Genomic DNA, 22,276 nt, shown 5'->3' with positions numbered 1-22,276 from the left:
ATTTTTAAATGATATTCACTGTGTGAAATATTTAAGTAGAGGTTTATATTCAAGATTAATTGAAGTTCATCGAAGGCAAAGGTGAAGTGTCTTTATAAAAGTTTCATGGATTATCTTACACTGCATGAACACTCAAATTCTAATGGAATGAGAATGCTGTTTTGCCTAGACTAAAATTTTGAAGTAAAATTTCCATCCAAATTATTATGGAGCCGCCACTGATTAGCTGTATTATTTAGCAAGTTGCTTAGCCTCCCTGAGCTAATCTCATCATTTGTGGAATGGGAATAAAATACACTTTATGGAATTGAAAGAAAGTTCTGACAGCACTTCGCGTAAGCAGCCTGAAGTGACCTCTGAATATGGTTCGCTATTCACTTGACCCAAATAACCCCACAAAATCATGCAAGTTAGGCGGTTCAGATCTTCATGTTCCCTTTAAGACCACTCCTGAAACTGTGTAGGCCTTTAAGGGTATGCATATCTGAAAAGCCACCAAGTATCTGAAGGATGTGACTTTACAGAAACAATGCGTGCTATTCTAAACAATGCGTTGTTACAGTGGTGGAGTTGGTAGATGTGCCCAGGCCAAACAGTGGGGCTGAATGAAGGGCCCCAAAAGAGTGTTGAATCTTGCTGCACAGGCTTAAAAATGCAGAGTGATGCCGAACTTAAGGGTTTAGATTTTCTGGTCATCGAGCACATCCGGGTGAACAAATCTCCCAAAATGTAGTGCAGAACTTAAAGAGCTCACAAGTGCATTAACCCCTACATGGGCTCCCCCTGCCATATTGAGATGATCCTTAATGAAAAAGAACAGATTGTTTCTAAACCAGAAGAGGAGGTTGCACAGAAGAAAAAGATATCCCAGAAGAAACTGAAGACACAAAACTTATGGCCCAGCAGTAAATTCAGCATCAAATAAATTCTAATAAAAGTAAAAGCAGGAAAAAAAAAAAAAAGAATTCTGCCATAAAAGAATTGTTCAGGTAATAGAACTTTTGGGTTGAGGTCTTATCAAAATTGTTCTCAAATTTCGCTTTCTCAGGACGTGGTCTGCTTATTTTGTCTTCCTCTCCCTTCTAGAATGTACACTCCATAGTATACATTTTATTTTGTTTATTGCTGTATCCTCAGCACCTGAAACACTGCTTGGCAAATAGAAGATACAAATATGTGTATTTATTTATTGAACTAATTAGTGAACAATATCATTACCAAGCACTTAACTACAAAAAAACTACAGTCACAATTTGCAAATGATAAAGTGCTTAATTGTGTAATTTTGTAATTTACTATATATGAAATTTTAAGTGTTGTTAAATATTAGGTAGTAACCTGGGTATTACTTTAATCCTATAGTCTTTCTCTCGCAAAACAACAAAGGATCCTTTTCTCAAGATTGTTGCTGGCCTGTACACCCAACATAGATCCCCCTGACTCCTTTAGAGGGCTGCTGTTGTACTGGGGACTTGCTTTGTGAATCCCAATAGCTTAACAAAATTAGGGGAACTTTGAAACTTTGAGTTTAGCTTTCTCAGTATGGCCTTCTCCAACTAGCCCATTCCTACCTGGTAATGTTACGGTTGGACTGAATTTATTGCTTTTGGCTCTAAAGTTCTGGGCTTTCTTCTCGTTCCCCCAATTATGGAAAAGTAACAAATGTTTCTGGAAATTTTACATTTTTCAGGTCATTGATTATCTTTGTACTCAGAAGGAATGCAGGAAAGGCAAGATAAGGCCTCAAAATCTCAGATGCTTACAAAGGGCAGGAGAACATGGTAAATGAGTGAAAAGTTGAGGGTAACAAGAATCAAATATAAGAATTATAATCATACTCTTTATTTTTATTGCACTTTGGTATCATCAGCATATAACATAATAAATATATGATATTAGAAATTAAGTACCCAATTAAAAATAAGTGTTTTGGTTATTATGTTTTTTCTTCTATAATTTATTATATTTTTATCTTGAATCAAAAATGTGACTTTTTTCCTATATCATCTGGGAGCAATATTAATTTTATTTGGATTAGTAATATAAAAGCTTTTCACAGATTTTTTTTTTCTTAAAGACATTCCTTGCACAATAATTTTTATATATTTAAGATCTGAATTTATAGAATTCAGCTCCTGGTTAATTTTCAGAACTACACTTCAGTGTACTATTTACATTTTTTACCTCTATACAATTATCAATATTAGCTGTAAAAAGGCAAACTGATCCAAGTTTGTTCATTTTTATAAATACTTGAAATCAAATAACTCTTTTAGAGTTTGATGCTTAGCTCCACGGAGGTAATCGTCACTTAAATTTCTGGAAAGTTATTTCTGCATATGAATGTAGGCCAGATTTTTCCTGGTTAACTGAGTTTCCAAAAGGCACAATTTGATTAGAAATTTGATGAGTAAATGGATAATTCACTTGTGTAACTGGTTGTGAACACACCTGTAAAGAAATAAGAGTATATATGTCAACCAAAGTCCCAATTTTTGACTAAATCTTCACTAATAATTCAGCTGACATTTTATAGATAACACAACTAATTTCTTAGAACCATCCCCAAAAAATCTCGTTAGTCTCACACCACATCTGTTGTGCATACCATTTGTCAAGTAAAGAAAGCATCAACATGTCTCCTGTAGTTCAAACTGTGATGATACATCCCTTCATAGTCTTCATTACCACATTCATGACACGTTCCCTTATTCTAAATTACATATGATTCCCATTGAATTGTGAAGTAAACGTGTGTGACTTATCCAAACTGCCACCATAGGTTTGTTTTGCAAAACAAGTCCAACATTAGCACTGACTTGCAGGACCACCTGTTTACCTATTTGCAGTCCTGTTTACCCACTTTACTCATCACGCAAAATAATTTCCTGATATGCCCATTATTGGCATGATTTCCAAAAGCTATACTAACACTTAAAACCTTTTGGACACCATAAATAACTATAGGTAATTGAATAGTGTTTATATCTTTTATATCTGTACTCTCATTGGCTGAGTCGGAAGGGAATAAAGTGATTTAACCTTTTCATGCAACTTTGTACTATAATTCTCTTCACCCCAGCTTCAACATGCTAAGAACTATTATTATACTTCAGATTTGCAAATGTTAGTTTTTGTTCAGGAAGCAGTTTCTGTTGGAATTAACCTTTTTGTAAATCCATCATTGGCAAAAGGTTTTCATGCCAAGAAATTTTTCTTAATACATTTTACACCATTATCACTGCTATAATTCCAGCCCTTGTTTTCAGTCCATTAAGTTTTTCATTAAGTTAAACTTGTCATTAAATGTCTTTGCTATTTTGGTCATAATTTTTACTGTGGTTAGTTTCGTAATAGCTTCTTAAGTCGTGTACATTTAGTACGATGTGCATTAATAGTTGTGTGCAGTCGTAGGCATGTAGGAATAGTTTTTTCTTCCACAGTAACATGCTCTTCTCATGAAATCCTTGGCTATGTTTGCCTCATTTTTTCATTTTTGATGGAGAGAAAAACAGTGCGATGTGATGATAACTGGCAAATCCCAGTCAATGTTAGGGAGACATTAGATAGTGGTGAGAATTATGATAAACCTGAAAACACCTGCCCAATGGCAGCAGTTTTTATGAATTTGGATTAGGTTTACCTGACAACTCAAGATAACATTGCTTAAATTAAATATAAATGCATTTCTTTTGATGAAAGTCCACAAAGGCAGCCCTCAGCTGATATGCTGTTTCCAAGATCATCAAGAAACTAGGCACTTTTATCATGGCTCCCACACCTTCTCATTAGCAGCTTCCTCCTTGTGATTCAACATGATTTCAAGATTCATCTATGTCACAGCTTGTATCAGTACTTCATTCCTTATTTATTGTCAAATAATATTCTATTGTATGGATATATAACATTATATCTATCTGCTCATTAGTTGATGGTCATCTGGATTATTTCCACTCTTTAATTATTATGAATAATGCTGCTATGAACATTCGCATACAAGTTTTTGTGTGGAAATGGCTCAATTCTTCTTGGTATCAACTATGTGCCAGTGTACAAAACAGGCCAAATCCTTTGCTGTGCTTGAATATTTAAATTGAGAATGAGGTTTTGAGCCAGGAGAGAGACATAATCTGACTTAGATTTTAATAATATCACTTTTGTGTCAGTGTGGAGATCGGTTGAAGAGGAAGCAAAGAATCCATTTAAGAGTGTTATAATCCAAGCAAGGGGTGACAGTGGCGGTTTCAAGGTGTTGGACATATATCAGAAAGGCATGGATGGGAGAAAAGTTGGAAGATATTTCACAATGTGCCTTTTTTATATGTAAGGCATGTGAATATATTACCTGTTCAAAAATAATAATTTGAAACAATTCTAGATGGATTATAGATCTAAATTTAATAAGGAAACCCCATAAATTTTAGAAAACCAAAAATTAGTATGACTTCAGAAAAAAAAAAGTTTCTAAAATAAGAACCAAAAAGCATAAAGCATAGGAAAAATATTGATACATTTCACTATTTTTGAAATAAATTTGGTAAAATTTAAAAACTAAGAATAACAAAAATTCCCATAAAATTAAAATATAAGCCCTGGATTGAGAAAAGAGGTTGTAAAACATAACTGACAAAATTAGCACAAAACAAGAAAATATAATTCTATGTAAAAATAAGCAAATGATATAAAAAGTGTACACATTGAGATCTGAGGCCACATTCTCTACCTGTGCACTAAATCCCACCCCTCTCACTTACTCAAAGACATCACTACAACAGTTGTCCTCTTTCCAGCACTAGCAGTTTTTCCTTCTCTGCTAAATTTTTCCAAAGTATACAAACGTGCTTTAAATGTCATCTATTTAAAAAATAATGACTCTTCCTGTCATTATTTCATTTCTTCACTCCTTTATATAACAAAAATCCATGATAGAATTATATAAACTCGTTTTCTCCAATTTCTCTCTTTCTACTTACTCTTGAAACTCACTCCGAACATTCAGGTTTTTCATTCCTTTCATTCTTCTAAATCTGCTCTTGTTGAGGTCAACCAATGGCTTCCATATTGCTAAATCAATGGTCACTTTCTTGTCCTCAGCTTATAGCATTTGACATAGGTGATCACTTCCTCCACCTTGAAGTACTTTCTTCCCTTACTATGATAAAAGTTTGGATTATTGTTCAGCAAATATTCTCACGCTTCCACTGGATAGACTATGTTTTCCTACCCCTGCCCTTCAATATTGTATTTGGGTGACATACTGTAGCCAATGGAATATTAGCCAACTTGGTGTGAGCAGAGGCCTTAAATGTGCTTCAGTGATGCAAGCAGAGGCCCCCAAAGCTTATAGGCTTTGGATTGGCTTTTGTACCCCATTTATCTACCATGGGATCTTCAGATGGCTGCTGCCTTTTAATTTTGGGCTCCAGCATGAACACACATGGAACAGATTTCAGCTCAGTCTGCAACCTAAAGCAGAGCTATTCAGCTGAGCACAGCCTAGGTCAGCTGAACTGCAACCAACCTGCTAACTTGTGGGTATAACAAGTATATAGCTATAAGCTACTGAGCTTTGGAGTTATTTGTAATACAGCATTACTGTTGCAATAGATGGCTAACCCATTTGCCTTCCAGGGTATGTCACTCTTCTCATTGTACTCCAACCTCAGTTCTGTTCCTTCACAGGCAGTTCTGTTTACCAGCCCCTCCTTATTTCCCTAACCACTTAGTACAGGAGTGTCCCAGGACTCAGTTCTTAAACCCCTAGTCTCACTTGTTGCTTCTAGCCATTTCTCATGTCTTAAATACCATCTGGAAGTGTACTACTCCCAAATTTATATCGACAACACTAGTTTCTTGAACTCTAGACTGGTATAACCAACTGCCTACTTGACATTCCCACTCAGATATACAAGAAATATCTCAAATTATAACAATTTCCCAAACAAATCTTGACTATTCCTCTCCCAACTTTCTTCCCTCACAGTCTTCCTCTTATTAGTGCATGGCAACTGTCTTTTTCCAATTGTTCAAGGCAAACACCCTGAAGAATTTCTCAACTCCTTTTTCCCCTTCTCACACCCCACATCAGATCCTTAAGAAATCCTGTTGATATTACCCTCAGAATATATTTTAAAAACCTGATTATAACTACCAACCTGGTCAAGGCACTTTTATCTCTCATTCGGATTTTTTAAGATCTTCCTAATCATCTCTTTGCTTCCGCCCTTTCACTTACCCACCCCCAACCTATTCTCAAAAAAGTTGCCAGGGTACTCCGTTTTAAAATTTCATTCAGATGATACCACTTCTCTAAAAATACTTCCCTTAACTCTTTGACCTCACTTATTACTACTGTTGTCCTCAATCACTCTAATTCAACCACTCGCCTCCTTTATGTTCTACGAACATGAACATCCCAGGCACACTCATGCTTGCTGTTGCCACTGTTAACCGGATAGGCACATAGATTTGCCAGCTCACCTCTTTAAAATTTTGGTTCAAATGCCTCTTTCCACTGAGGTCTTCTCTAACCACTTTAACATTGTAATTCCCCACCTCCAAAGCCCCATCCCCTTTCCTCCTTTATTTTTCTTTGTAGCACTTTGTAACATGAACACTGAGTATTTTATTTATTCATCTATCGTCTATCATCTCCAGGTAAAACGAATGTACACTCCACAAGAACAGAGGTGTTTTTTTTGTTTGTTTTGTTTTTGTCTGTTTTATTGTGTGTTGAATCTTCAGGACCCAGAACGTAGTAGCATTCAATAAATGTTTGTTAAATGAGTGACTATTTGACTTGCATATTTGAAATTTCATAAATAGAGATAGACTGTGACAGACTCAAAGACAAATATCATTAAGCAATGTTCTCTAATTCCCAAAAGATTTCCCAAATCTACTGAATGACCTGTTATAGTTATGAAAGCAAAGTTTATCTAAAAGGTAATAGAAACCCTTGAATTCTAGATTCTCTTAAATTTGAGCTTTCTTGTTTTTGTTTGTTTTGCTTTCCTTTCAATGGTTACCATGTGGGCTCTCAAAGTTTTACATTCAACTTTTAGAACCTGTTGTTCAGTGCAGTAGGACTAGGCAAACCCTGCATGTGAAGAAAATGTGCTCCTGGCCCACGAAGTGTGATCCCTATCCACTCTCCCCAGTAATCTTGATGCTTTTGTCATGAATCCATGCTTAAAACTCACAGCACAAGCCCACAGGCCACGTTTGTTAGGTGCTTGGATCTGACTGCAACCTCTGAGGTTATTTTTCAGGCTTCTGGAAGATAACTCAATTCTAGTTTGTGGTTTTGAATTTTAAATAGATAACTTCTTTGGGCTCCTATTTTGCCTTCCAGCTATTGATACCATGATTCCAAAACATAACAGTGGTTAAAAGAATCATAACCAGATACAGGGCAGGTAAGTTAAAAACTAACGGAGTACGCATACACACGCTTAAGGTGCATACACACGCATAAGGTTCATCCTCACCCCACTCCCCAATCCAAAAGTAGTACATGAGGAGAAAGTTTGCTAGTCTTTGTTCTCTGCAGCAGTTGCTGTTACTAACCAGGAAAGAATTTAACTTAGATGATATACAATTTGCTCTTCATTGCACCAAAAGCCCCCTCCACTTACCAACATTTGCAGCAATTCTCCAGTTTCTTAATAAACGGGATGGACCTAACTCAAATCGGGCTCCTCGCCCTGATTGAGTCTGGTATCCATTTTATGTAAGAATCAGCCCTCTAAATAGCCTTTTCAGGAGCAGGGACGCCCTTTTTTCTCTCTCTCTGCCGCAGGTCTCACCCTTCGCCAGGTCTGCCTCATTTCAGATATTTCTACAACTCATTCCTGAATCATGCCTGACGACAAATTTCGCAGAATTTGTTAAGCCAAGAGAGAACCTCAGGTGAGTTGACCTGATGGCATTTGTGCTCAGAAAGAAATGTACTAAGTTTATCAGCCAAACCTGATATCCGAAATTAGACAATAGTCCCCTGCCCAAGGCCCGGCTCTCAGTCTCGGGACTAGCGGCGTGGAGCCGGGCGGAGGCGGGGCGACCGAGGCGCGCCCCAACCAGCCGCTCCCTCCCCGGCCCGCGGCTGCTCCTCCCATCGGCCCCACGCGGGTACCTGGCGGCGGCCGCAGCAGCCGGCGGACTGGGGACGGCGCTGCGCGGCGTCACGCAGCTGAGTGGGAGAACCGGCAGGTGACATCCCGGCTGCCGCCTCCCATTTTCCAGCTTGGTCGGCGACAGGGGCAGCAAGGGCTGCTGTCAGGAGCTCTGCGCTCGCGCCGCCGTCCGCCCCCGCTGGCTGCTCTCGCGCGCGCCAGGCGCCTTGGCTCCGCTCTCCACGGGGTGAGTGCGGGGTGAGTGCGGGGCGCTGGGTCCGCAAACTGGAGCCAAACTTTTCCTGGGCGCGAGGAGAGATGGGGGGCGGGAGAGAGACCCCAAGAGCAGGTTGTCGGGAGCAGTCAGAGGGAGGAACTTGGGCTCGGCACACGGGGAGTAGGATCCGAGTGTGGGAGACTGGGGGAGCCTGGCCAGGCCTTTCTGCGGCTCGGATGGGGGTGGGGTGTTCGGAAGTTTCCGCACCACGGCCTGAGGTGCGGAGGGCAAAGGCCCTTACCCACTAGAGGGCGTGGCCGCCGAGTTCACCTGCGCCCTCCGTGCGAGCGTCCCCGCCGCCCCTAGAATCCTAAAGGGACGGTGGGCCCCGGCCACTCCAGGCTTTGTGTGACTCCCCCCTCTCCCCCGCCCCAAGCGCTTCCACGAGGCGCGGGCGCTGCTGTTCCGGCCGGATGGGCAGAGGCGTTCGCCGGTGGCACTGGGAGAGAGAAAGACCTGCTCGACCTTGGCCACGGAGGTCACTTTCCCAGCTCCGGATATGGCCTCGCTAGCAACCCCCTAGAATTCCCGAGCCCCTTTCTTCCTGCTTTCTTCCCTTCTGGGGCACTTTTTTGTCCTTGAGGCCGGAATGAAATTGAAGCGATGCTTTTGCAGCGGGGCGCTGCTTCTTTGGCTCCCGGAGCTGCATCCTGCCCTGGCGGCTGCTGGCCGAGGAAGTGAGTGATGAGTACAGAGCAGTGGAACAGGTCGTGCCAGACATGGAAATGGGAAAGCCTGTTGTTTCACCTTCCAAGGTAGTGTTCGTTACGGAATGGGCCTCTACCCAGATCAGTCAGCTCTGATTCAAACTTACCGGATGCGTAGACAGCGCTCTTTGGAGTTCCCTGGTGAGCTGGGACAGGAAGGGTCCGGTCTCTACCCGGTATAGCTCCCTTTGTGGTTGGGGAAACTAGTCCCACAGCGACTTAAGAAGAGTTTCGGTGAGCCACACCTCTTCCTTCTTGCTGAGATAGCCATCGGAAAGCGTTTTCACTTAACCTTGTACTCGCCCTTATATAAGTCTTTATTTCACTCACTTTTATTGTTTAACTGCTGTGAAAGTCATGGATGCTTTGTGGCTGCCCCCATCTTCTTACTTTTCACTTATTAATTCCCTTTGTAGTTTCTGCTCCTACCTCAGGCCAAAAATTGTTTCCCCCAAGGTCACTGAGGACTAAAAAAAAAAAGTCTTTTTCCTCCAATGGCAGGTATTTATCGAGTTCTTTACATGCAGGGAACTGTTCTAAGAACTCGAATTAACTTTTAATCCTCCCATTGATCCTGTGAGGTAAATGATATTATTATCCTTATTTTGGGGGTGAAAAACTGAGACACAGTAACTTGCCCAAGGGCACACAAGTAGCAGGAGGGGATTCCAACTCAGAGGCTGTGGTCCAGCGCTGGGGCTGTTAACCACTGTGCATATTGCCTCACCTACAGGTCCTTTCTTTGTCTTGATTTTCCTAAGTACTGTGTTGTGTCAAGCATCGCTCACCAGGCTCTCTTTCTCAGGTCCCTCTTTTCCTTCTTGAGTGGCTTTGTACTAGTTTAGGTTCTTCTTTTTAAGATTTCATAGAACTTTGTTACTTCAGTTATCACCTCTACTTATCCGGTTTGAGATCCTGTATTTTCCATGTGTCTTACTCAGTTTGAGAGTAGCATCTCTTACTCAGTACATATTGTAATATTCCATTTGGACTTGCCCTGCTTTGCCCCAAAGCATTTCTAGTTGACATCATTTCTATCAGGAGCCCCACCATTATCCTAGTCACCCAGACGCCAAACTCTTCAACCACGAAATCTCTTTTGTTGAACTTTTCTCTCGTCTCTTCCTTCTAGCCTTCAACAGTCTCACCTCCTCCCCATTCTCTCTTCACCAGTCTCGCTCCACCTCACCACCAAACATGCGTTTATTACTTAGCACATGTCATTTTCTATTGTTTTTATTGTCTTTTATAAATGCTTATGTCCACGAAAAGATTGTAAACAACTTAGGATATTACATCTTCAGGTCTTAAACTAGCAGTTGCTTGAAAAATGTTTGCAGAATATGATCAATTTGAATTAAGGTAGCATAGATCAGGTGGGTTTGATGATGGCAGAAAACTTTGAAATTTTTAAGCCAGGTTTTACAGGATGTTAAAGATTTTGCATTGGTAGACTTGGGGGAGCTGGCAGGCCTTGTAAAAGAGGAGGAGAAAAGCCTCTGCCAACTCCATTCTGGCTAAACATTGCACTCAGATGTGTAATGAAGTAGGACCATATCGGCAGAGAAGCATGAATCCTAACTTTATCTTAGCAAAACAAGATATGAAAGCACAGTGCTACAAAAAAACACCATTTTTATTGAAAAATATAACATACTTAAAAGTGTACAAAGCATAAATGAAGCGATTACCACAGTAGATATGTTTGGCGATATGACTGTCTTATTCTGGCAGTAGATATAGTAATTGGATGAGACAGCAGATAGGCCAAATAGAAATCTTTCTCCCAAAACGTCTGCATAAGATGTGAGCCTGGATTAATCCCAAGAGGCATTGTCAAGAAAGAATTGGCTTTGCTTGGGGAGGTTTGAAGTGAGGAGAAAAGACTGGAAGTAGGTACTAAAACAATGAGGTTAGGGAGCCAAGAAGAGAATTCTGACCCACTGAGAATAATTCTAATACAACGAATATTTTTGCCATTTTACCTTTGTCTCCCTTCTCTTTTTCTATGCATGTTTTCCTATATCGCTCCATATAGAATTTTAGTATTCTGTTTTCCATATACTATATTATAAGCATTTTTCATCTTATATAATTTCCAAAAGTCCTGTTGTTTATGTTATATTCCAGTAATTACAATATGATTTACTTATCAAATCCTCTATTTTTGGACAAGTATATTAGCAACAGATTATAAACAACCTAAGTTACAGTAATACTTATCTTTCCAGAGAGATATATCATTGAATAAATTGGAGTTTCTTTGTGATAGTGTTGCAGAAGTAGAATTACTTTGTCAATAAATATGGTAATTTTTATATTTCTTAATACAGATTTCTAAAAGAAATTTTAAAAACAGTGGATGTGATATGCCTACTTTTTTTCCTCTGAAGTAGCAGCAATTCACTTCAATAAGAACAGTATTATTAAACTACTTTTGCATGTTGGTACTGTGTCAGTTTCCTAGAGCTGCTGTAACAAAGCACCACAAACTATGTGGCTTAAAACAACAGAAATTTATTGTCTCACAGTTCTGGAAGACAGAAGTCTGAAATCAGGGTGTCAACAGTGTTGATTCCTTCTGAGAGCTTTGAAGGAGAATCTATCTGTTCCATGCCTTTCTCCTAGCTTCTGGTGACAGCGACTGTCATTGGCTTGTAGACATTATATTCCAATATCTGACTCCATCTTCACATAGTGTTCTCCTTGTGTGTCTGTCTGTCTTCACATGGCCATTTTCTTATAAGGACACCAGTCATATTAGATTAAGGTATGACCTCATCTTAACTAATTACATCTGTAAAGACCCAATTTCTAAATAATGTCACATTCTGAGGCCCTGGGGGTTGGGATGTCAGCATATTTTGGGGTGGGGGGAGGGTCACAATTCAGCCCATAACCAGACTGGTAGACATTGGGATGTACATAAAAGAAAGCCTCTGTTCTTAAGTAATTGATAGTTGAGTTGAAGAAAAGACTTTTCCTAATTTGTTTGTCTCTTCTCCTTCAAGTGCAAAAATCAGTTTAAAGATACAGAAGAATGCTGTTTACCAATTGTGGAGCATTCGTAAATGCAATAGCTTGTTGAATTGAGACATAATCTTGAATTTCAATAATACACATCATATAGCTTGGAAAGAAGGATGCCATAAACATATATTTAGAGAAGAATCTATCTTATATGTGTTTCTGTGACTCATCCAATTTGGACAAATTATAAAAAAGTTGAAAACTAATGCAAACTTGGCATTTATAAGATTGATCTAAAAAAATTGACACACAGGCCATGAACACCAGCAGCCCAGCTTCTTTGTCTCCTTTACAATAAGGTAATAGAGCCAAATCTACTCCAAATTAGGGGTTTTCAGAAACTGCATATTCAAAAAACATTTGAGTGTCAGCTTTGTGTCAGGCAGGATGCTAAAGCCAATCCAAGGCTGTGTGGGTGAGGGAGGCAAACAGTAACAGCACAGTGTGATGAACGATAATTAACAAAGACAGGGTGTTGGGAAAGCCAAGCAGAGTAAGGCAAACAAAGTTGTCCTGAGGTGAAAGAAGGCAGAGTGGAAGTTAGGGCAGCAGAGAAATGGGATGAGGGTGGAAAACCAGACTTAGGCCTAGAGAATGTCGGTATCATCAGAGATTTGGAAATACTGCAAAGTCATTGCAGAGGAGGGTGTGAGATGAGGTTGCCTAAGCATGCATGGGCCAGGATCCTGAGAGCCTTGTTTGACCTACTAAAGATTTCTGATTTTATCCTAAAGTTAGTGGAGAGCCATTGGAGGCCTCTAAGAAGGGAAGGGACCTGTTAAGATTTGTATTTTAAACACACCCCTCAGACATTTACAGCTTCACCTCTCTGAAACTTCTTCTGTTAGAGGTTCTGTCTCATTTCTCTCTCTGATCTGTCTCATAGGTCATTTCTCTCTCTGATCTGGAAAAGACAGCTACCTTCATTGTTTACCTTAGATATTTTGATTATGCTCAGTTTGCGTAGCAATTTTGGAATAGAAAATAAACTCCATGGGTGTCCTCTGTGCCACATGTTTATAGAATGCTTATGCCTGCACTTAAATTTTGAACCTTTTGTTGACAATCATGAGGTGAAAAGTTTTGGCATTTTTTAAATATCAGTAATAGTTCAGGAAGATAATTTACATGCATTTTCTCATGAATCCTCTGAAGCCAGCAAGGTGTGCACCATTATCCTCATAGTAGGCATGGGTACAGAAAAGAAGAAAGGTGCTCTGGTAAAGAAAGCGGAATGGGTACTCAGCATATACTGTTAGAAGTATGCAGCCAAGATTTAAACCCAGGTGTAATTACAATGTTTAGGCTGTTTCCATTCTGCATGCTAACTCTGTGGGTTGATGTTTCAGAGCGTGTCAGAGATTCTAGGGCTCTGATATCATATGATAGTTTTGTGTGGGTGTAAGGGCAACCATAAACATAAACCTGACTTAGACTCTTTAGGGCGAGTGGTAGAAACGTGAGAACTAGAAAAAGAGGGTTTGCTAGCAGTCCCTCACCTAAATACTCCTTCCTTCTGTCCCACATCTCTGGGTTTTGTCTTAATAGCACACTTGTGATTTGTTTGTTTGTTTCTTTTTTTGTGATTAAATGATATAATGGTACATAATCAACTCCTACTTCTTATTTTAAATTAGGCTTTTAGCATCCATGTAACATTTAAGTTTATTTTAATAATGTAAACCAATATGTAGAAACTAGAGCTGGTTCTTACCTCCCTTAAATGACTTCCATAAAAATCGTAAGCAAAAATACATAGTATAGCATTAGTTAGAGTCTATTAAACTTGATAAATTTTTTAGTGCTACTAAGCTGACAAGTTGTATCGAGCAAAATAAAACTTATTCTAGATTCAAATACTAATTATAGAAATACGTTATTTTCTAAACCTTTATAAGTTAGTGAAAAAAGACTGAACTTATAAAATGAGAAAAATAAAAGTACGTTTTATAATAATAGCATTTACTGAACACTTGCTGTATGCTGAACATTTTTGAAGTTCCTAAATTGCCCCACCCCATCCTTCTCTGTAAGTAACAACATTATTTACTCCTTATACTTTACTGTAGATTATGAATGGAACAAAGATCATGCCTCCCCCATTTTACAGGTGAGAAAACCGAAGCTCAAAGCAGGGCAATGATATACCTAGTCCTGAGACCCGTGTGTTATAAAACCTAAGCCTGGACCACGACTAGAAGTGTGAAAGAAGAAAAATACACTGTCTTAGCAAAGATGACTAAACTAGCCAGCCCAAGCCATAGCTATCTCATCTAACAACTCTTCCCTGTCTTCATTCTCAAACCTGAGTTCTTCATCCCCTTCAGATGACCACCTAAGAATCCCACGGAAGAAGCATTTGTGGGTCTGGATAAGAGTGAGGTCAAAGCAGAGTTAGTGCCTACTGCTTTGCTGGGCACCCCCTAAAAAATCTGTCAGTCCCCAGCCTTTGGTCTTCATCACTTCATCAGTAGACAGAGCAAAGATAGGCTGTTGGCCATCTCCTTATTAACAGGCAAATGTGTGCTGCAGCTGCTGCTACTACTGTTTCTCCTCGTCTTTCTTTGCTTTTATATGTCGTGAAAAAAATCTTTTGTAAGCAAAAGGTTAGTTCTTATTGCAACCCTCTGTGATATGTTCTCTGAACTTATTTCTAGAGACCAAAAATCTGAAACTCCAAGAAATGTAAGTGATTTTTGCCTAGATCACCTGGGTGGTGAGTAGCAGACCTGAGTCTAGAATACCAATATTCTGTCTATACACCCTACCACTTACTACATGTGGCCTTAGAGTCTCTTTTCTCATCTTTGGAGAAAAAGAATGGAGTAGGGCAGATAACATGATTGTGAAAGGTTGGTATATGATAGTATATAATTTACATTCCACTTCTGCACCCCCCACTAAAAAATGTTTGAAATGCTCACCATAAATAAAGATCCAAGCATAGAAGGGGAAAATCTAGGTAATGTAGTTATGATAAATGGAGCACTAAATTTTAACTGCTAGCTGGGCGCTCATATTCAAAGCGTAAGAGAATGTTTCCACAACTTTAATGGTTTGGTTTTTAACTATTAAACATAAATTTGTAAGGTAGTAATTTTTTCCCCTAGAAATGAGTTGTAAACTAGATTTATCTAGTAGGTTCTTATAAAGAGGATCTTGAATTGCTTCATGTATAATACTTTGAATGACAATTTTGCTAAAGATGCAAAGATATTCTTTAAGTTAATATCAGTTTTGGTAACTCATTTATTATGGACATTAATGAAGGTAATGTCTAAATGCATTTCTCCAAAGTCTCCAGGACTAGATTAATAAAGTGTAGGTTTTTATAATGATCCACAATAACAACTGACATTAGGTGGAGCAGGACCTCGTTAACCTGAGCTTGGTCTATAGATAAACTTTGAAAAGTCCATAAACTCTCTAAAACATCAAATTTATGTATTTATGTACTCTCTAGGGAAGAGGTCCATAGCACCATAGTCTCAAAGGTTGAAAACTATTGAGGAAAGACATGAAATAATATATGTAAGATGCTTAATAAAATTTAACTTAACCGTATGTATGAAAAGGATTAGCCTTTAATGTTAATGTTAGAATTAGTCATATAATGTGGACATGAACCAACTATGTAGACTTTATCCATGCTATAAGGACACAATTAGCACAGATAGTTAGAGCCTAGAAAAGAGATATAACTCTCTTATAATCTCAATCCCCTCACCTTTCAAACATAACCTCCCACCCCATGCCCATACACTGCTTAGAGAAGGCTTATCCGTTCGTCCTTTCAACAAATGTTTGTGTCTGTCATGTTACAGGCACTGTCCCAGGTGCTAGAGAGGTAACAATGCCCCAAACAGAAAAAGATCCTTGCTCCCAAGGAGCTTATATTTCTAAAGTGTTATGGGGGAGTGGGGAGAACATAAGATAAACAAATATATATAGAATATTGATCAAATATATATATATATATAAATATATATAGTGATGAAAAGTGCTATGGAGAAAAATAAAGCAACGAAGATAGGAAAGCTCATGGTGGTGGGGGTGGCAAAGGTGACATTTTAGCAGAGAACGGAAGAAAGTAAAGCTGTAGCCATGGCACATGTCTGCACGAAGAGAACTCCCTGTTGTAAGCAACACCTCTGATAAGGGCCTAATATCCAAAATATACAAAGAACTCATATGACTCAATAACAACAAAAAAAAAAACCAAATGATCCAATCAAAAAATGGGCAGAGGATTTGAACAGACACTTTTCCCAAGAAGACATACAAAATGGCCAACAAATATTTGAAAAGGGACAGTGGTTTCAAATGCTTTGAGGCAAGAGCATTTTCAGTGTGTTCAAGCATGGGCAAGGAGCCCAGTGTGGCTAAAGCTAAGTAAGAAAAGTGAGAAGGAAACGTCAGAGAGGTAGTCGGGCCCCAGTTCAGGTAGGGCCTTGTAGCCCATTATTGGAACTTCGACATAGGCACACTTTAAGCAGAGAAGTGACATGATGGGTGTTTTTCAAAAATTTGTTGTTTTTTTTTTCTTTAATGTAAAAAATACATTGAAGAGGGCTAAAGGTGAAATAAGGGACGCCAGTTGAGAGACTGTTGCAGTAATTTAGGTAAGAGAACAGTGACTTGGACTATCGTTAGAATGAAGAGTGGTTGGATTCTTGAATATATTTAGAAGATAGAGTTGTCAGGATTTGTGATGGGCTTAATGTAGGAATGAGAGAAATGGAGGTTTTCTCCCATATTCAAAGTTACTACATGTCTGGATGGACTGGCCAGAATTCCCCTGCCTTCCCATTGCCACATCTGAATCAAACTGTTACTTTTCACTTCCATGGAAAAATAAAACAAAACTCTCCTTTTTTGAATGCCTCTCTCTCAAACTTTGCTCTCTCTGCCTTTCTTTTTCTTTTCCTTTTTTTTTAATTTTTAATTAAGTTTATTAGGGTACCATTGGTTAGTACAATTATATAATTTTTAGGTGTACATTATCATTTGACGTCTGCATATTCTATTGTGTGTTTACCACCCAAAGTCCAGTTTCCTTCAGCTACCATATATTTGATCCCCTTTACCCATTTCACCTTCCCCCTAAATCCTATATTTGACCCCCTTTATCCCGTCTACCTCTCCCCTCCTCCCCCACTCCATTAGTAACCACTTGTCTATAGTCCTCTGGTAACCACTAGTCTATAGTCTATGTCCATGAGTCTGTTTGTCCTGCTCATTTGTTGCTTTTAGGTTTATATCCTACATATAAGTGATATCATGTGATTTTCAACTTTTTCTGTCTGGCTTATTTCACTTAGCATGATTATCTCGAGGTCCATCTATGTTGTTGCAAATGGCATTATTTCATCTCTTCTTATGGCTGAGCAATATTCCATTGTATAAATGTACCACAGCTTCTTTATCCAATCATCTATTGTAGGACACTTCAGTTGCTTCTATGTGCTGGCCACTGTGAATAATGCTGCTATGACCATTGGTGTGCAAATATCTTTTCAGATACGAGTTTTCAAGTCTTTGGGGTAAATACCCAGCAGAGGGATTGCTAGATCATATGGTAGATCAATTCTTAGTTTTTTGAGGAACCTCCATACAGTTTTCCATAGTGGCTGTACCAATTTGCAGTCGCATCAGCAGTGCATAAGTGTTTCTTTTACTCCGCATCCTCTCCAACATTTATTATTACTTGTCCTGTCGATTATAGCTATTGTAACAGGTATGAGATGGTATTTCATTGTGGTTTTGATTTGCATTTCCCTAATAGCTAGTGATGTTGAGCATCTTTTCAAATATTTGTTGGCCATTTTGTATGTCTTCTTGCGGAAAGTGTCTGTTCAAGTCCTCTGCCCATTTTTTGATTGGATCATTTGTTTTTTCGTTGTTATTGAGTCATATGAGTTCTCTGTATATTTTGGATATTAGGCCCTTATCAGAGGTGTTGCTTGCAAATATATTTTCCCATTAAGATGGTTGTCTCTTTACCTTGTTGATGATTTCTTTTGCTGAGCAGAAGCTTTTTAGTTTGATGTAGTCCCATTCATTTATATTAGCTTTTACTCCCCTTGCTTTTGAGGCCAAATTCATAAAATCCTCTTTAAGTCCAAGGTCCTTGAGTTTAGTTCCCATGTTTTCTTTGATGCATTTTATTGTTTCAGGTCTTATGTTTAGGTCCTTAATCCATTTTGAGTTAATTTTGGTGTGTGGTGATAGACAATAGTCTAGTTTCATTCTTTTTCAGGTGGCTTTCCAGTTTTCCCAGCACCATTTATTGAAGAGGCTTTCCTTTCTCCACTGTATGTTTTTGGCTTCTTTGTTGAAAATTATTTGCCCATATAAATATGGGTTTACTTCAGACTCTTGATTCTGTACCACTGGTCCCTGTGTCCGTTATGCTGCCAATACCATGCCGTTTTGATTACTGTCTGTCTCTGCCTTTCTTAATCCTCTTACCATTTTCCTCTTCAGTCTCATGTGCCTGTGGACTTAGCCATCTGACTCACCCACCTCTCCATCCCCACATGTACTGTAGCTCTGGGAGATTTCAAAGCCTTTTCAGAGAGTAGCCTTGTCAGACAAAGTTCGTTGTCTGACCCAACTATGATAACCTCTGCCACACTAACCACCTGCTTTCATAGCCAGACTTTGGGCCTTGTCACCTGGGAATGTGCCAAGAAGGAATCATTAGCTCTCATATCCCAAGCTCAAACCACAGCCTCTGGCTTTTCAGCAATCTTATACCTTCTTCTCTTTACTTTTGGAGAGATCTTAGTTTTCCCTCAGTCTTTCAGCTCTCTACTTGTCTCCCTTCCACATTTAACTGGCAAAGCCCTAACTCCAAATTAACCCTACAGTTGTCCTCTGCATCTCTACTCAGGCAGCTAAACAGTCTTGTGGAAAGCAGAGTGAAATGGTAAATTGATACCTATCTATTCATGGTTTCCTGTCTCCACTAAACTCTGACCATCATTAATTAATCCAGTGACTCTCAACCCTGGCTGCATGATAGAATCTTCTGGGAACTTTGAAAAACCCCAGTGCTAGGGCTGGTCAGGGTGAGTAAATCTGAAATTTTAAGTACTTAAGCAGCAGCAGTTCTTAGTGTTCTCCAGGTGATTTCAATGTGTAACCAAGACTGAGAACCACTGCCTTAAACTTGTCCTTGAAGAGTTTTTATTTTTCATTCTTCTTAAAAACTATCCTATTTTTTCCACAACTCTCTAAAAACCCCCTAAGAACCCCATTTTATAAACTCTTAGCAATTGACCTGACCTCCTGTATTGCTAGAAAAATCGAAGCTTTTATTGATGAATCTCTTAAATTTTTGTCCCCATTTAGTCAACTAAACACTTAACTGGGGCCTAGTTTGTGCCACGCATTGTGCTAGACATTGAGCACAATGTCTAGATATGTGCTAGACATTGAGCACAATGTCTAGATATGTGCTAGACATCTAGACATAGAGTGGTGAACAGGGCAAACAAAGCCCGTGCCTTCCTAGAGCTTACAGCCTAGTGCCACATGTAGGCATGCAGATTTGGCAACTACAGAACATGTTAAGTGCAATGGTGAGGCAATAAGGTATTATTGAAGCACATTGGAAGGTCCCTAATCCATACCTGGGCCCTTGCTTTCTTATTAACTCATCTATGTCCCACCCTCCTTTCTCTCTTCCCCTCTTGGAAGATGAAGTGTCACCTTGCTCCAGTGGAGCAAGAGCACCTCTTTGCAGGCCTGTCTCTCTCCTCTCCATTTTTCCTCCAGACCTTCGTTTGTCGTTCCTCCTGTTTCTGATACTTCATCCTCTCACAACGAAAATATTTAAGGTTTTACCAAAAGTGATAAAGCTTGATTTTGTACCTCCTTCCTCTTTTCTAGCCTTTACAAGCGGGCCTCTTGAGACTGACCTGTTCAGTGTCTTTTGTTTTTCACTTGCCTTTATATTTTGGCTTCTGCTTCATCACTCTATTTATCTTGTCTCTCCTAAGTCACAGGGGCTTCCAGGTTCACTTAAGTTGGTGGAGAGCATTCACCCTGTCACACTGGACCTCTCTGTGCATTTGACTATATTCATCACTCACTCTGTCTTTAGAATTTGCCCCACTTTTGTTTTTGTGATTCTGCATGTTTTCACTTCGTGTCTTTTTGACTTGTCCCTTTGCATCTCCTTTGTAGGATTCCTGACCTCAGCCTACCCTTCAATGATGTTATTATTCTAGGGGTTGTCCTTAGACCACAATTTTTTTTCATTCATTCATTATTGTAGTTTTAATCATCATCTAGATGTGAAAGCTTCCAAAATCCATATTTTTAGATACCTTGACCTACCTCCCAAGTGCCTGCTGGATGTCTGTATCTGAATCACACTGAAATTTGTGAAATCACTTCTCCTTAAGCCTGTCCCATTTTCTTTGTTCCTTATTTCATCCGGTGTCACCGACATGTACATAGTCACCCAAATCAAACCACAAACTTTACTCATGCTATCATCCCCTTGTCCCTTTATCCTGTTTAGTGATTCACCCGGCCCTTCTCATATAGCCTCATAAATGTTTCTTGGCTTTGTGTCTACAACTACACATTCCAAACTCTCTCTGCCCTTGTTGGGTCCTTTAAGTATTTCTCATTGGGATGATTGCAGTTAAATCCTAGTTGGTCTCCCGGCCCCCTTCACCTTCATCCTTCACACAATTAGGTTACAACACTGGTTTAAAACCCATCAGGGGCTCCTCTGCCTATAGCTAAGGCCTGCAGACTCTGCACTGAGGAGGTGCTTTGGGGTAAGCTTGGGGGATCAAGGTGGTAGGACTCTGGCAGAACTGTCTGGTTGAGCTCTTTTACATAAGTATGCATCTGCATAATATGGCACCTTTTGAAAGCTTTCCATTGCCTGTGCAATATCTTTAAAATATCTTTTCTCACTATGCCTCATTTGCAGTCCTCCTTCAATGCATTTGCGCATCCTGTTACCCCAAAGTGCTTAGTTCCTATCAGTCACTAAAAAGTAGCTCAGCTCTCACATATTTCAGGAATCTTTTTATCATTCATATATTTATGAATTTTTTCACTGATATTTATTAGACATCTGCATTGTCTCAGGCAGCCAACAACATCCCAACAAGTGTAAGATGAGAACATACCTGAGTGCATTAGAGCAGTGCTCCTCAGAATATCTGTGGTGGTGGACCAGTTAGAGTTTTTGTTTGTTTGTTTTTGCTCTATCATGGACAATAAGTAGTCCTGTCACACATGCTTAAAATGCAGTTTGCACCACATGTGACTCACCACACAAATTCAGCAACACCCAAACTGGTCTATACCTTGTTTAATAAGTATCACATACTTGGATGTCATAGCAATGTCAATTAGCCATAAACATTTCTAAATGCTTACACTCAATTTCTGGATTGTCTTGTGCCAGACTGGTAATAAACCATCTGTACAACAACATCAGTCCACAGGCCACCTTTGAATAACACCACACTAGAGGGTTTGCTGTAGATGCCATGGTAGGAGAGGGCACAGTTTACATCAGGAGCTCAGAAGAGACTAGACACTTTTCCTGAGTGGTTGAGCTTACTATAATGGGAGAAGAAACCCTGTTTGAGGAAGGCGAAATGTTAAAAAATGAGATCTGCTTATGAGCCCGGTGAACAAGGCTTTTTAACCAGAAGAAATTGGAGCAAAGAGAGAGGAAAGATGGAGCAGCTTGGGACTGCTAAGACTAAAAAAGAGAAAGGAGGCTGCTATGGGGTAAGAGATGAGGCTGGAGAGCCAGATGGGGTTAACTTTATTCTAATTCAGCAAATAATTTCCAAGAATCAGCTGTGTGCTGGATCCTTCCTAAGCACTGGGATTAGAAGCTAAGCAGAGACAGTTTTTGCCCTGGTAGAGTTTAAAAGTGTTGCTAAGGGTAGCCAAGGAGATAGACTTTTACCATAGGCAGTCTTCAAAGGATTTTGAGCTAAAGTATGGCATGATCAATTTAATCCTTGAAAAGGTGTTGCTGATGGACTGTGGAAAACAGATGGCTATTGAATCAAGAAATTTAGTTGAGAGGTCATTAGAATAATCTAGATAATATTAGGATCAGGAAGTAGGAACTAAGGGCTGGGGGAAGATATGAGGGT

At 39.4% G+C, this 22,276-nt stretch overlaps 1 protein-coding gene across 4 annotated transcripts in view; it reads left to right on the top strand.

Annotated features, from left to right (window-relative positions):
• Positions 1-8,101: 8,101 nt before the first annotated feature.
• ELOVL7 (ELOVL fatty acid elongase 7) overlaps positions 8,102-22,276 on the top strand; it is a 63,338-nt gene continuing 49,163 nt past the window's right edge. The window contains exon 1 of one of the 4 annotated variants that reach the window (XM_015599474.2): positions 8,102-8,361. The gene's annotated coding sequence lies outside the window, so the exon portion shown is untranslated. Of the gene's footprint in view, positions 8,373-9,006; positions 9,147-22,276 lie in introns of those variants that run through there. The other 3 variants (XM_006906047.3, XM_015599468.2, XM_015599470.2) reach the window with 3 other exon arrangements.

The sequence above is a fragment of the Pteropus alecto genome, unplaced genomic scaffold (assembly GCF_000325575.1).
Source record: "Pteropus alecto unplaced genomic scaffold, ASM32557v1 scaffold70, whole genome shotgun sequence".
Lineage (NCBI taxonomy): Eukaryota > Metazoa > Chordata > Mammalia > Chiroptera > Pteropodidae > Pteropus > Pteropus alecto.
The sequence above is the reverse complement of the archived record's forward strand: the minus strand, read 5'-3'. Positions and strand labels throughout refer to the sequence as shown.